The sequence below is a fragment of the Dromiciops gliroides genome, chromosome 2, assembly GCF_019393635.1.
Source record: "Dromiciops gliroides isolate mDroGli1 chromosome 2, mDroGli1.pri, whole genome shotgun sequence".
NCBI classification, from domain to species: domain Eukaryota; kingdom Metazoa; phylum Chordata; class Mammalia; order Microbiotheria; family Microbiotheriidae; genus Dromiciops; species Dromiciops gliroides.
In genome coordinates, this window is record NC_057862.1 from 508,826,535 (window position 1) to 508,841,494 (window position 14,960).

The following is a 14,960-nucleotide window of genomic DNA, read 5'->3' on the forward strand; positions in this document are numbered from 1 at the left end:
CTGGTACTTTTTCTTCAGCAGCACTTTCTATTTGAATCCATTGTAGATGATTTAAGTATTGCCATACAGGAAATGGGGTGTTATGCTGCTTGTTATATGTTTCTTCTTGACACTGACAAAGTATAAGTTGAAGCCACTGGGACATTTTAATTTCAAAATGCCTTCAGATGGGCTTGTTATTTTTCAAAGCTTTGCCATTAGCCTACATGTAGGCAAAGTCTCAGCTATTTCAAAATGGAGGGAGGGAGGGAGGGAGGGACAGAGGGAGGGAGGGGGGAAGGAAGGAAGGAAGGAAGGAAGGAAGGAAGGAAGGAAGGAAGGAAGGAAGGAAGGAAGGAAGGAAGGAAGGAAGGAAGAGAAGGAGGGAGACATGGAGAGAGGCAGGGAGGATTAATTTTGCATTTGCAAAATGCTTAGGTTCCTCATTTGTAACTTTATACCATTTTTAAAAAAATATTAATTGAGAGTGACAAAACAGATGCTCACTTTGAAAATGAGTGAATTTGTAAAATGTGTCATATTTATCCAGGTGCCAGGGAGGGTAATGTACTCTTCATTTGGCATCTCTTCTCCATAAGTGAGGTCTAAATGATATATTTAGACATGTCATAATGCTGCTTTCCTTCTGTGTTTCGCTTAATTCCCTCTGAGTGTCACCTTAGCTATGAAACTGGAAAAGTGTAACAGGTGCCCAATGTCTTGGCTTTTCCTTATTGTTTTGCAAGATGTCATGCCTTGGCACATGCTCACAGCCATTAGGGTAATCTTATTCATGTGCTGAGAAATGAGTATTTTTCTTCACAAAGATTCTGAAAGATACTGAAACAAAGATGCTGAAAAACAGTAAAACCAGCCTGATCCTAATATATCATTTGCTTTTAAAAAAATTCCTAAGTTTGTCATTTTTGTTATTGGCTTCAAGATTAATGGAAAATCTTTGGAAAATTTATCACCCTATGCAAGCAATGTAGTCTAGGAAGTTTACTGTGCATTCATTTGGTCATTAAAAATATTTGGTTTCTTGGGGCAGCTGGGTGGCACAGTGGATAAAGCAACGGCCCTGGATTCAGGAGGAGCTGAGTTCGAATCCAGCATCAGACACTTGACACTTACTAGCTGTGTGACCTGGACAAGTCACTTAACCCTTATAGCCCCACCAAAATGTGTGTTTGTGTGTGTGTGTGTGTGTGTGTGTGTGTGTGAAACATTGTAGAGGATGGTTTAATTGAGCATAAGCTTCATGAATGAAGAGACTCATGAAAACCAGAGTTCAAGTCCTATCTCTTACACATACAGTCTATTTGACCAGAGGTAAGCCATTTAATCTCTTGGTGCTTCAGGCAATTCTGAAACACTAAATTGCAAAGAGGGGGCTCTTTGGCCTTGGTAGAGAAGGTTTCCTGCCTTAGAATCTCCTTATGGTGATGAAATCATAGGCCTAGTCCTCACCCTAACCCCAAAGAAAATGACTTTTCATGGCACTTAATTCAATTTTCTCTTTCATAAGCTTTAATTAGGAGATTAAATTCAATGTCCTGGACTTTCTAAGATAGATATTCAGAGTGTCCCAGTACTCTGTGAGTTTGTGTTATTATTTATTTATAGTTATTATTAACTATACTTATTTTCCCACAGAGCCAGGCAACAAACAGCATGTCTTTCTCATAGCTACTACTTGATAAATATTAGTTGAATGAATGAATTCATTTTTGTAAATTCCCCCAACTTTGAGAAACCATTTCAACCTGCTTCTTAGCAAATCCCTACATGAATCTCTCTTTCTGATACCTTATTTCCTACTGAAAACAAAGTAGATAAAACCCCAGGGAACCTAAGGCTTAGGGAGCATTCCCTGTCATATTATCAGTCTTTCTACTTTTGGCAGGAAGGCAGTACTATTTTTGATTACAGCATTTTCTAGAGTGTGTTGTATGTTTACACAAGTGAAACAAATACTTTGAAAGGATTTAGGAAATATGCAGTAGTGAGTTCAAAATATTGACAGACAAAAAAAACCCAACAACAACAGAAACCTTGAGAGAAATAGAAAGGAGGAGAAATACACAGCTCATTGGGCAGTAACGGGCACTAGATCTCAGATGATTCCAGGTTCTAGTCTAGTGTCAGTTACTGATTCACTCTGTGATTCTGGGAAAGGTACCCTCCTGCCTGAGCAAAAAGAGGTGAAGCAAAAAGAGGTTGCATTAGAAAATCTTGTACTTATACAAGACTGTAAAATCTACATACTTTGGGGGGGGCAATGAGGGTTAAGTGACTTGCCCAGGGTCACACAGCTAGTAAGTATCAAGTATCTGAGGCTGGATTTGAACTCAAGTCCTCCTGAATCCAGGGCCAGTGCTTTATCCACTGTGCCACCTAGCTGTCCCCTAGATTGTGAAATCTAGAAGGAAACTGAGATTATCGAGTCCAGTAATTCCAAACAGGGAATTTTTTATCTTGTATCCCTAAATATATATATGTGTGTGTGTGTATATGTATATATAATATATATATACACACATATACACATATGCATTCACATATTTTATGTATATGTTTGTATGTGTATATATGGATGTCTGTATATATGTATAGTATATAGATGAGCAATTATGTTATAAAATATATTATGTAAAAAAGTATATTATAAGCATGTACAAGCACTGAAAATGAAAAATAGTATAAAGATGAAACATTATTTGTGATATAAAACCTTTTTTTTCACTAAGATATTAATAGTAATTTTATTTCATGAAGGCAGTCTGATTGACTGTGTTTCAATTAGGAAAATAAAACACTTTGTGTATGTCTTGGAGGATATGACCAATTTGTAAATAATACATGTGTATTAGGAATTAATTATTGAGTTAAATTGACCAATGTAGTTAACCAAGCAGGTGAATTTCTATTTATAGATATATTTTTAAACATTATACAAGCACCATAAGTCAGTGAACATAAATAACAGCCCTTTAGAAGAAGGTATATTTCTCTCATTTCAACTTAGCAAAATGTTTTCATGTTAAATATGTTCCTCTGACTAATGTTCTGCTTAAAGTGTGATAGCATGCCTTGATTTTCTTTGAGTGTTTGTGTCTCTTAGACATGTTTTATATGAATGTGAGGAATGTCAAGAAGGTCGGTTTGGTTAAACTATAATATACAAGAAGGGGAATGGTGTGATTGATGAACAAGGTTGGGGACAAATGATGAAGAGCCTTAGATGCAAGAGGCCTTTATGTTTGATGCAGTAGTCAATAGCAAGACACTAAAGGTTCTTGAAAAAGAAGGTGGGGGTCACATAGTCAGTTTGTACTTTAATACAATTATTTTGGGAGGTATGTGGAGGATGGCTTAGAGTGCAGAAAGAGTTGAGGCAGAAACACCAGTTAGGAGACTGTTACAAGAGTCCTGAGGAGAGGTGAGGAAGACTTGAACTAGAGGGATTGATATGTGAGTGAAGAGGGGATAGATTGGAGAAATGTGGAGATAGAAATGACAACATTTGGCAACTGCTTGGGGATGTGGAGTGGGTGAAAGTGAGGAGAGAGGAATGATACCTAGTGTGAAAAGCCAGATGACTTGAATGATGTTGGTACTCAACAGAAATTGGAAAATTTGGAAGGTGGTATACTCAGAGAGGGGAACATTGTAATTGGATCTATGAAACAATCATAATACATGCATGCCTGATCATTCTATGACATTCATTCTGTCCCCCCAAAAATGAAAGTGGAGGAAAGGAATGACGTTACTGGTCACTGTCCTATAGCACATAGGGAGACTTCAGGGATTGGACAGTGGACAATCTGAGTGGCAAGGTGATCTGGTAGGCAGAGGTTGATATTTCAGGGGGAGTAAAGGGGGTAAAGTTGAAGGAAGAGCTTCTATGGAACTGTTGCTATGAGCTGTCGGATCATGAAAACTACCTGGCAAAACTAATTCTTGCCCCATAAAGAGGTAGTTTGGGAACTTGTATAGAATTCAAGTTGGCTGGAGTAGGGTAGTAATAAGAATCGGATTTATGGGAAAACATGGACAAAAGTAAGGAAAGATAGGCAAGTATAGATAGGCTGGTGGTCATCATCACTAGAGGGAATATAGACCTATGAAACCACAGGTCCATCCAAGTATCAGAGAATTGTATAACTACAAAGCACTTTTACATAAATTACGTCAACTGATCCTCATCTTGTCTCTGTGATGTAGCTATGGAAATATCTTCCCCATTTTTCAACTAAAAAACAGGTTTTAAGGAGATGAGGTGACCTACCTATAGTTATGCAGCTAAGAACTCAAAGGACTAGAATTAGAACTAATCTGCTTCAAAATCCAGTACTCATTTCATGATTCTACTTTGACCCCTTTGTGGTTATTGGAACTGCAAACACTGAGGATTTTGGAAGTTTAATTTCCTCTTTAGACTCCCCTGGGTTCTTTGTCAGACACAGCTATAACTAGGGTTTGAATTTTCGTGTCTTAGGTAAGAGTGGGGCACAGCTCCCTTGGGATGCTGCTGGGAGTGGAACGATAGGAGAAGGTATATCACAGAACAATGCAAAGTGTCTGTGCTGATAAAAGACTAGTTGCTAGTGGAGGGAGGGAGGGAGGGAGGCAGTGCAGGAGTATGCTCAGATTCACAGCTGATATTTCTGAGGGTGGGGCTATTCAGGAAAACATTTGCAGTCTAAGGAAAGACACTAAAGATGGAGCTCTGGATGCCTTCTAATATTCAACAGCTTGGGGGCAGGGGAAGAGGAGGAAGCCCCAACTGCCCCATCCTAGTTACAGTTCTAATGTTAGAAGATTATGCAGCTATTCTCTCCATGCATGTCCAAAAGAGGGCATTACCCCCTATTGTTGTTGTTTGTCCTTCATTCTCAAAGAGGGCCAAGCCATCAGGGTGATGTCATGACTTGCAGTGAATTAGATTTAAGTGAGGAAGGGCTATGTGAGGTCACTGACCTCACTGTCTCCTCCAGAGCCATCTGAGTCCAGTGGCAAGTATCAGGATGACTGGAAATGGCCCCATGTTTAAGGTAATTGGATTTAAGTGACTTGCCCAGGGTCACACAGCTAGTAGGTATCTGAGGCAAGATTTGTACTCAGTTTCTCCCAACTTCAGGGCCAGTGCTCTATCTAGTGTGCCACCATCTGCAACATTTCTTCCCAAAGTTCTAGTAAGAGCTCATTCAAAGTCTTAGACTCAGTCAAGGTGGCATGTGTTCCTAATTGGCATTCTAAGTGAATTGTCAAGGTAAGGGAGAGAAGTGGTGTTGGGAGGGATGGGGAAGAGAAGTCCCATCCTTTAGTGTTGAGAAAGCATAGTCCTATAGATCAGTGAAAAGAAGTCAGGAAGACAGAGGCATTTTCTAAATCATCTGCAAAGCTCATGCCTTTGATTGTTTCCAAGCTTCAGGAAGCAAAAGTGGTATGAGACTCTTCAAGCTCCAGGCCTGCAAACCTGCATTCTCCTTCAGTGAGTCCTCCCTAAATTCCAGCGGTGAAAAAATAGTACATTCAGTTCTTTGGGTGACTTCATTTCTTCACCACTGTAATCACACACTACAAACCAGATGCTCCTAGCATCTGTTTGCATCTGCGCAAGGCTTCATGGAACTATGCTGAGGTTTAGGGCTGTGTGACTAAAGAACAGTGGGGAGGCACACAGATGCCTCTGAGCTAGGAAGGTGCTACTTTCAGCACACCTGAACTCAATTGAATTTTAAAAGCAATTCCCTCATGTAGTCTGCATGCCCATGGCTCTGCTCATTAGCTATGAAGGCTTAGAACAGGGCCAATTAGTATATGGAAACACTGTCTCTCCCGGGATCTCCTACACTTCTCGACTGGAAGAGACAGGAAACAACAGTGCACATGCTTCCCCAGGCCAGAGAAAATTGTAGACATGAGCACATTAATCCTTCCCCAGAAGAACCAGAAATATGAGTGATGGAAACAATAAAACATGAGAAAATAAAAGTTATTTTGGCAAATGACTTCTTAAACTAAAATTTAGTTAGAGGGTTATAAACAAAATGATGAAGAGTATCTTTAGAGCATTAATTAATGATAGCTCATGTTCAGCAAGAAGAAAAACTAGAGAGTTATGGGAGAATCCAAATGGTTTCACTAAAAACAAAATAACAAAAAACTCTTTTCTTCAACTTCTGCTTCTTGTCAGCAGCATCTGTTGTACATGGGTTCCATGCAATGGAAGGATAAAAAAATAAGAAAAAAATGAGATAAGAATGCTTATTTGGTTAGATTAGACCTTTGAATGTGGCTGGTCCTGAGGGAAGGCTATTAAAGTTTCAGTCAGCTTTTTCTGGTCTTCCTATTCTCTAAGAAATAAACTACGTTCAAACTATTCCACTTGGGGCTCTACTGCAAGAGATGATCAAATCAGAAGGGCATAACTGTATCCAATCCAAAAAGACATATAAAGGACATCTTACGTTCTAAGCTCTCTGTCCTAGGCATTTCATCTCTGTCCTGGTAATATAGAGATGACAAAGTCTGTAGCTACAGAGCTACCTAACTAGAAGGTACATGACAAAAGTGTAATACAAATAAAGCGTCATAGGGGGCAAAGGAGAGCTCAAGATAGGAAAATTAGAGGAAGAAGAAATCCATCTGCAGTAAAAGTAGAGATACAGATATACGTGGAAATGTCTGAAGGCAGTGTGATATAGCAGAGAGGGAGTTGGCTTCAGGGCCAGGAAAATCTGATTTCAAGTCACTTCCTTGATACATACTGGTGGTGGTGTGACCCAAGGCATCACTTAACCTCTCAATGCTCTAAGCCAGTGGTATCAAACTCAGGGGTCACTAAATCACACCTAAGGTTCCCTGCAGGCTGCATATTCACTTTTAAAACCACATATCAAGGTTGCCATGTTTTATTTGTATTTTTATTTATTTTGTTAAATATTTCCCAATTATATATATATATATATATATTTTTAGTGAGGCAATTGGGGTTAAGTGACTTGCCCAGGGTCACACAGCTAGTAAGTGTTAAGTGTCTGAGGCCGGATTTGAACTCAGGTACTCCTGACTCCAGGGCCGGTGCTCTATCCACTGCGCCATCTAGCTGCCCCCCCCAATTATATTTTAATCTGATTCCAGTGGCTCTTGAGAGTCTTATAGGCCACATTGTCTATACGTCGTGGGCTACATATTTGAAGCCTCTAATAACTCTAGTAACAGACTATAAATTGAAGATGAGATTTTTACCTGTACTGATGGAAGTTTTCACATCTGAGAGTTCCTTATATCAATGAAATAGCAGGTCCAGTCAATAATTTTATTTTAATTTATTTATCTATCTTTATTAAGTGTTACCATAGGTCAGGCACTGTGCTAGGCACTGAGAATACAAAGAAAGGCAAAAATTATCTCTGACCTTCAGGAGCTCACATGCTAAAGGACCACTTCTCAGCCATCTGCTAGCTGTTTGACCCTGGAGAATTCAATTGAACATTTTCAGCCCCATTTCCCTCATCTGAAAAGTGGGCATCATAATAGCATCTCCCTCACAGGGAGATTGTGAGGCTCATATAAGGTAAAGTATGTGAAGCAGTTTTTAACCCACTCTATAAATGTAATTCTTGAATTTGCGACTACTTCAAAATTCTCTACCTGGTTGTACAAGTGGTGCTGGTCTTGAAACAGGGAATTTTTGTTCTAAAGCAGAAAGGCTTCATGCCCTAACTTTATGTGAAATTCAGGTTTTGTTTAGTAGCTCATATGAATAGCTTTTCAGTATTTTTTTTAGTGAGGCAATTGGGGTTAAGTGACTTGCCTAGGGTCACACAGCTAGTAAGTGTTAAGTGTCTGAGGCCAGATTTGAACTCAGGTACTCCTGACTCCAGGGCCGGTGCTCTATGCACTGCACCATCTAGCTGCCCCATAGCTTTTCAGTATTAACTCAATGGTACAGAAATTTAACTAGAATGGACAAACCTTGAGAAAAATGTAAAAACCTACTTGCTTCACAAAAATAATAATCTATTTTCCCCTTCTAGACCTGAATTGGAAACAAAATTCAATTAATGTATTTTGCAAAGGTGAACTGCAGTACTCTGGAGTGACCTCATCCCCTTTGAGTTGCTTTGTATTCCCTGCTTTATGGTTGAGTAGCTATAGAGCAATGAAATTCAATAATGTCCAAGCTGTTTAGCCCATGCTTGTAAATGACACCAGATCTAGTCCCCATTTTGGCAACAAAGAAGAACCAGCTGGACATCCACAGTTTACCCAGCAGACATGCATTTCAAGAGTTTAATGTTGGGGCAGCTAGGTGGGGCAGTGGTTAAAGCACCGGCCCTGGATTCAGGAGTACCTGAGTTCAAATCCGGCCTCAGACACTTGACACTTACTAGCTGTGTGACCATGGGCAAGTCACTTAACCCCCATTGCCTAAAAAAAAAAAAAAAAAAAAAAAAAAGAGTTTAATGTTATCATAACATCATGATAGAGGAAACCATGAGATGCCATGGCCCGTCTCTTCATTTTCCATCCCCAACATGTGAGTATTCCCCCAATATTTCATTTTCTGTTCCCCCATCTTCTCTCTCCATGCTTTCTCCACTACTGATGTCATATATTTCTGAAACTTCAGCTGTCAATGCTGAAGACATAGGACTTCCAGATCTATATGCCTACTAGCCAAGTACTTTCTCTGCTTCAAGCCTGCAATCTAACTGCCTGTTGAAAATGATCATCTGTACATCTTACTGACACTACAAATTTAACATGTCAAAAATTAAGTTCTCAACTCCCTTAAATAGGGTGCCAAATAGGTACCTTCCCATCTCCCTCCCAAGTAGCTCAGAATCAAAGACTTTTCATAGGTAGAAACAGCCTTAGACTTCTTTGCTTAGACTCAGAGATTTATAGCTACAAAAGACCATGGATATCATGAAATCTAATGTACTCATTTTACAGAGGATAAAACTGAGGCACAAAGAAGGTGAATTTCAGTAATCTTTCATGCTTATTCCCTTTCTTATTTTTAAGCCTTTGCAGAATCATAACAACTTTTTATTAGGGCAGTTTGGTGGTGCAGTGGATAGAGTGGTGGGCTTGGAATCAGAAACACTTGTCTTTATGAGTTCAAATCTGGCTTCAGACACTTCCTAGCTATGTGACCATGGGCAAGCCACTTAACACTGTTTGTCTCAGTCTCCTCACTTGTAAAATAAGCTGGAGAAGGAAATAGCAAGCCACTCCATTATCTTTGCCAAGAAACCCCCTAAATAGGGTTATGAATAGTCAGATGTGACTGAAATGACTCAACAATAACTTTATTGCTAATGTAGGTCACATCCATCCTCTTCTTTCTATCTGCAACCCTCATAAACTCTTCCCTGGATTATCTTAATATCCTCTGAACTTGTTTCTGCTTCCTGTCTTCCCAATTTGTAGTTTTCATTCTTTCACACAGCTTCAAGATTATTAATGTCACACACTAACCCTTACCTACCCTTCCAGCCATATTCCATTCATTTTGTCTGAGACATATATCATGCTATACCAGCAGCTTTGCTGTTCCCCAAGCATACACTGAACTTTTCTATTTCCGTAGCTTGCTCAAAATTGTTTGCTTCACCTGGAATATCTACTTTCCAATTCCTACCTGTTGAAGTCCTGTATATCCTTCAAGATCAATTTTCAATGTTAGGTCTTCACTATTCCTTTCTGCTTTCCATTCTCCAACAAAAAGAACATAATGAATGTATTCACTTCCTATTTTGAACTCTAGTATCACTGTGTATATCTCTCATATGAGTCATTTTCTATCTTGTATTTGTCTACTTTCTTTATCCTTCCCAACTAAGATATGTGTTCACTGGTGGCAGAGACTCCATAATACAACATACGACCTTACAGCAGTAAACACTATATGAATATATAGTCAAATTAATTAGTTAATGAATGCTTGTCCCATTACATGATGAGTTACAATAATTGATATTCCTATAGTATTTTAAAAATGACATTCCTGCAGTGTTTTAAGATATACAAAGGACTTTCATCACAACAAAGTGCTGAGGAAGTTATTCTGTATTATTATTCCCATTTAGCAGATCCAGACTTTTTCGATGTCAAATAGTCAATAACATAATGGCCCTAGATTTCTACTGACTCCAAATTATGCATTCTTACCAATGGAAAAATAACAAAGGATGGATATCAGTGTCATGCTATATTTCTTAGGCCTATATTGGTTATAGCCTCAATAATTTGACAGTACTATAGGTTTTATAACCTTTTCTCATATTATTCCACTTGATATACTCTATTTGCCAGCCAAATCAATTGATAAACAAGCATTTATTAAGTACACTGGGAACATAAATACAAAGAATAAACAATGCTTACTCTCAAAGAATTGACAGAACAAATAGACACAGTTAAAGCAATATAGTCACCAAAACAGAGAATTGGAAGGAATTTCAGTGACTATTTAGTTCAACCCTTGCTTGAGCATAGTAAGTATTTACTAAATGCTTTTTGCTTGGTTGACTGCATAGGAATCCCTTTACAACATCACAAACTTGTTTCTATTTGAAGACCTTTCATTAATGAGATACCTTTACATGTTAGAAAATTATTACAAAAATCATCTAAATTTGCCTCTCTGAAACTTAGGATCATAGATTTAGAGATCAATGACCATTTAAAGTTATCTTGTCTAGGGGGCAGCTAGGTGGTACAGGGAATAAGACACTGGCCCTGTATTTAGGAGGACCTGAGTTAAAATCTGACCTTGGATACTTGACACTTACTAGCTGTGTGATCTTGGTCAAATCACTTAACCCTCATTGCCCTGCAAAAAAAATGCTTTTTGGGGGTAGCTATTTGGCACAGTGGATAAAGCACCAGCCCTAGATTCAGGAGAACCTGAGTTCAAATCTGTCCTCAGACATTTGACGCTTACTAGCTGTGTGACCCTGGGCAAGTCACTTAACCCTCATTGCCCTGCCCCCCCCTAAAAAAATATTATCTTTTCTAGTGCTCTAACCAAGGCAGAATACAAAGGAATTATCACCTCCTTTATCCTAGCTCTCTTAATATAGCCTAAGATCGAGTTAGCTCTCTGGGCAGCTTTATCACACCCCCCCCCTTGAATTATAAATTTTCACTCCCTTAAGAAATTTGAAGATTTTATCTTAACTAAATTTGTATTATCCCCTAGTGCCCAGCAGAATTCTTCACACTCAGTAGATGTCTAATTAATCTTGACTGAGTACTCTCGATTTTGCTATAGGCTTCTATGACCTGAAGATCTCTGGAATCAAACTTCATTTTGATTATGTTACACTGAGTTTAGTTTACACAAATCTTCCTTGTATAATCTTCCCTTAATGACCTGTCTCTCCCCACCATCCCTCCCAGAAATGTACTAAAGAATCATGTGATAGTGGCTGAATATGAGATAAAAAGATCTATACATTGTGGCTATTAAGCACCAGACTTGTGTAAAGGGGGAAAGAGAATATAAAATTGCATTTACTAGTCTTTTACAAGCACATGAATACTTGTTAAACCAGGATAATGAAGTCAGGAGAAGGGACTCATCATTTGTCCCATCTTTTTCTCCTTCTTGATACCAAAAAGGTTCCCTCCCACCATATAATTCTCTATAAAATAATAATAGTTTCATCATTACTAATAATAATAGTTACTAATAACAGTACTTAATACTAAAAAACTATGCATTTGTATTTTTCTTATGATGAGGAATAAATGGACTTTTTTCTAGTTATACTCTTATGTGAGGAAAAAATTCTTAGTGAAAATTAAAAAGTGTTTTTTTAAAGTTCTTTAAGGAAATCTCCTTGAGATTTAATGATTCAACTCTTGAATGACTTGAACATAACTCTATTATACAGTATACCAACAATGTTGATTGTTTTGATGCCTCTACCAAGTTGTAACTTGAAATAAATAAACTATCCAGTTTCTCATTGCTATTTTTCAATTTTTAGTAAAAAATCAATGATTAGACATGACAACCATCTGCCATTTTTCATGCTCCAGTCAGCTATTTTGTGATACATTAGCCTTCCTTCATCTCATTTAGAAAACAGCTTGCCAAAGTTATCAGGCCTTACATTCAGGTAACAAATGAAAGTATGGCTTTAGGAAAGGTACTGTATATTTGTAGTTTACTTTCATTGGAATTTGCATTCCTGGAATCATTCTTTATCTCTTGAATGCATATAAGTTGGATAGATATCAGTTGTTCTTGAAGAACTAGTGTCAACCTGTTTACTGTGGCCTGTCATGTGAGGGGAGCGGTATGCTAGGGCGAAGGCCCAATGACAATTTATTGGGAACATGCAAAAAATTAACATCATCAAGTGATCCCTATGTGCAGAGTACTGTGTTAGCCACTAGGAGAGAGAGAAAGGGAGGGAGGGAGGGAGGGAGGAAAGGAGAGAGAGAGGGAGAGAGGGAGAGAGGGAGAGAGGGAGAGAGGGAGAGAGGGAGAGAGGGAGAGAGGGAGAGGGAGAGAGAGAGAGAGAGAGAGAGAGAGAGAGAGAGAGAGAGAGAGAGAGAGAGAGAGAGAGAGAGAATTTAAGTCAAACAATCTCATCCCCAAAGGATTTTGCCATCAAGTAGGGGGAGAAGACACAGATATACAGAATTATGTACTAAATACCTGATGTGCTAAAAAAAAAATGCCCTGGCATATCTGTGGAGTTTTTATTTTTTAATTTTATTTTAAAGTTATAGAATTAAGCATTTGTATAACATAATAAAAAGATGATTGGACATGAAACTGCAAATATATTACATACAATTATGTTTTAATTCTTATTAGCTGTGTGCCACTGAGCACCTCACTTAAGTTCTGAGTCTCAGTTTCCTCCTTTATAAAATGAACTTAATCATAATATTACCACAATACAATATTAGATTCAGAATCAGGGAAACCTGTATTCAGATCCCTATTCAGACATTTACTTAGTTGTGTGACCCTGGGCAAGTCACCTAACCTCTCAGTATCTCAGTTTCTATAACTGTAAAAAGAGAATAATAATTAGCCCTACCTTCCAGTGTTATAAGGATCAAGTCAGATAACATGAACAAGCACTTTACAAATCTTAAAGTGCTCTTTAAATGCTGTGGCTGTTGGTTTTGTTTCATGGGACCATTATAAGAAAAGCACACCATAAATATGAAGGTTTCATAAGAAGGTGATTTATTATTATTTTATGTAAATAATGAAGTCCTTATCAACATGTGAAACAAGGAAAGCATGTTGTAAAGGATATTTTGTATGATGTAGGATTTGGTTCTTTTTATCTTTCAATTTTTTGGCTCCCCTACGGAGCGACTAAATTTTTTATCACTTTCTATAAGGGTATTTGTCATGGGGAGAAACAGTCTTGACACCCCAGAAATAAGACAATGTCAAGGACCCAGTCATATTCACACACCCAGATATTCTCCCCAAGGGCTCACTTGTGTCTCCCTCCCAATTATGTTTTTTTTCCTATGTGGAGACTCCTAAGGGTACAAAACTGTGCTATTCAAATATACAAAGTGTTCTGAAAGTCTTAGAATTTAATGACTTGGGGGGGACATGCTTTATTTAATAGCTCCCATTTAATTCATTAAGTATGAATTGAATATATACTAGGTGCCAACACTTGGAACATGAAGAAAGAAACAGAGTAATCCCTGCCATTGGAGTTTACATTCTATTGGGGATAAAAACATGGACAGATAAGTAAATATGAACCACCTACAAATAAATACAAATTGTGAGGGTGGGGAACACAAACAACTTGGGGAGACTTGAGGGTCTTCCTGTAGGAAGTAGAATTTCAGCAGAAACCTAAAGGGAATTTGGGTATGAGGGGGAAGAGATGGGTGTGTGAGGGGGAAGAACATTCCAGGTATGGAGGACTGCCTATGAAAAGGCAAAGAAATGGGAAGTGGAATATATGTGATGAATATTGTGTTAAGGAATGGAGAACAATACATAATTAGCCTAGAAAGATAGGTTTTAGCCAGATGGTGAAAGGCTTTAAATTCCAAGCAGAAGAATTTGTATGTTATCTTATGGGCAACAGGGAACCAATGAAGCTTCTTTGGCAGGACCATAGCACGAGCAGGACTTTGATTTTATCACTATCCCCAAGGATACTCAATGTCTAGACAAGTCCCTTTTCACTCTCTAATCACCTTTAATCTCTCTCACATAACTAATCACTCAAAGTATGATAACTAACTCTCTGTCCTCATACCACTGTCTACACATTTAAACTCCACTTTCAACATAGTAATATACAAGGGTGAACTTTTTAACCACTTCTATTCCAACAATTACTATCAATGGAAGATTTTTCTTTATTTTTTTTCCTTTAACACACTGGTGATAACTATTAATTAGGAGCAGCTGCAAACCCTTTCTGAGTTGGGATACTCAGCTGATTCTTCTCCAGAATCTGTCAAGGAAGCAGATGATAGAAAATTTAAAAAACAACAACTAGATTTTGAGTCTGGGGACTTGTCTGACTGTAGGCAAATTATTTTACCTCTCTGGACCTCAGTTTCCTCATATGAAAAATGAGAGTATTAGATGGGAGCTGGCTTTGGAGTCAAAGGACCTGGGTTCAAATCTCATTTCTAATACTTATTAACTATTATCTTTGTCAAACCATTAAAATTCCGTTGGTCTCAATTTCCTTATTTTTAAAATAAGAAAATTGGACTGCATGACCTCTGAAAACACTCTTAGCTCTAACTTGGGAGTTTATGATCATAAATTTCATCATTGCAGAATCTCAGAGTTGGAAGTGACCTCACAGGTTTCCTAGTAAAATCCATACTGAACAAGGATCCTTTATAAAATGTATACAATCAGTAGTCATCCAGTCCTTGCTTGGTTGGAGCACTTGAGATCTTCAAGCAAAGATCAAAATATAGATCTATAA

General features: G+C 38.1%; 1 protein-coding gene across 9 annotated transcripts in view; it reads left to right on the forward strand.

Moving 5' to 3' along the window:
- The window catches only part of DLGAP2 (DLG associated protein 2), a 1,236,668-nt gene that overhangs the window by 762,486 nt on the left and 459,222 nt on the right, over positions 1 to 14,960 (forward strand). The window lies entirely within an intron of this gene.